This window comes from Triticum aestivum, chromosome 3D, assembly GCF_018294505.1.
Source record: "Triticum aestivum cultivar Chinese Spring chromosome 3D, IWGSC CS RefSeq v2.1, whole genome shotgun sequence".
Classification (NCBI taxonomy): Eukaryota; Viridiplantae; Streptophyta; class Magnoliopsida; order Poales; family Poaceae; genus Triticum; species Triticum aestivum.
The window spans coordinates 355824853-355826941 of NC_057802.1; positions in this window are offsets into that span (position 1 = coordinate 355824853).

Here is a 2089-nt window from a genome sequence, read left to right on the forward strand (position 1 = left end):
AGCTTAAGCACCTGTAGGAGCAAGTAAGTACAATAGTGCGCATTACATGGCATTTTTGCATATGTGGAGGAAAGAGAGGCAAGGAAAAAGTGGAGAAGTGGGCTCTCATGCAAGAGCCAGCCTCTACTACATGGTGGAGCATTGGGAGAGGCACCTGTATGGAGGTGGTCAGGAATCGGGAGACTCATGCCGGTCGTCGCGCCGCAGTTAAAATGATAATGGCAAGTCAAATCATGGGGCCCCACCTGTCCAGCAGTAACTCGCTGTCAAATCACACAGCCCTACGTTTGCAACAGCCTACTCCCTCGTCTTCTCGCGTCTCGGTCGAACCGACTAGGCGGAACTGCCCCGCCTACCGCGCAGGAAAAGCCCGCGCAGTATACTCCCTCCGTCTAGGTGACCAAGGTGGAGAGGAAAATGAGAGAACTTAATGTTTAGTATTTTCTAAGGCTGGTTGTAATGGTACTAGCCTTAGCAATTTTGATGAGGTGTCATAGAATTAAATGAAGAAAGAGAGAGAGTTGAGTACTATGTGTCATACATGGCAATAAATAAAGTACTACATGATACTAATATATGATACATGGCGCAGGAGTACTAAGTATTATTAATACAGTTTTGCTAGAACTCATCTAGATGAGATATAATTGGGTATCATTCATCTTTTATAGCCATTGGATGTGATGCTATATAAGATGCGTGTGTGCTGACGTGGGTTGTATTTGTTCTTGTGCAACGAATTGACCACTGCATGTCATGTTTGATAGTCTCAAGTCATTAAAAGCATACAAGCCCCACATCTCTTCTTGGTTGATTCCTCTATTTATGTCAAAAAATAAGAAACAACGTGAGAGTTAATGCACCCCGCCTATGTGTTTACTATTTGGTTTTCGTAAGATGACTTAATACTCTCCTAGACGGAGGGAGTATTCGATTTGATAGCGGGCGGCGCAGTTCCCGATACGGCTTTAATGCAGACGAGGGAGGGAGTAGCGGTTCCCGATATGTTGAACGGCCAATGCATCCTCCTTCAATTAATGCATGAGGGAAGTAATGGGAGGAGGTCCGGGAAAAGAGGCAGCACGATGTGAATGCAACGCAGTTTGCCCTCATTGCCCTCATATAAAGGCGCCCCTCCATTCCAATGCATCTACCACATCGTACGCACCTAAGCATTTGCCTAAGCACCTACACTAAGCGCAAAAGAGCTCACTTTAGACCCATGGCGGCGATGCACGTGAGCGGCCAGTGGCTGCGCCAGATAGTCCACGACGCCGGCCTGCGGCATGGCGCCGAGAATCGTCTCCAGACGGTGTTGGAGGCCGGCTGGTGGATGGCCGCCGTCGACGCCAACTACGACTCTCAGTTGGACCAGATGATCGTTGCCACCAGCAACAAGTTCACTGTCCTCAAGAAGCTCGCAGACGACATCGCCGTACTCCTCCAGCCCGCGCGCCCGGGCTCCTCATTGCCTGCCACCCTAATCGGCCTCCATGGCCGGAACCTCTTTCAAGCACTGGTGGCCCTGCAACTGCCCGCCGACGCCACGAAGAATGTCCACCTGGAGGTCGCGCTCGCCGCGAGGCGCCTCGCCCTGCAAGGATTCATCAACCTACACATCCACGTGTACGAGCAAATCGTGTACATAGGTATCTACAAGGCTAGTGAGGACGCTACAACGTTGGCCTTCCTCAACCAGCTGGAAGCCTTGGATGCCTTTGCTGAGAAGCACCTCGACCTCGCCACAAAAGCCGCCGCTCCTTAGCCGCCGGTCGGTGGCCCGGCGCACTAAGTTCAGGAGGAGGAGGTCGTACGTTCGTGGATCCATCTTTCTTCTTGCCTTCTGTAACCACCACTGCGATCGCATCATCGTGGCCTTAATTCTTATTGTGCTGTTGCATTCTTGTTCCAGTCAATACCGACATGTGCGATCCCTTTGCTTAATTATATGCATCACTGTAACTAGTACTCCATCCGTCAATTTATAAGTTGTGCTTACCTTTTCCATCAACTTCGTGCAACGCGCGGGCATCTTGCTAGAAACACTAGAATATGTCTATATAATCCGTGTGTGATAGTCCATTTGAAA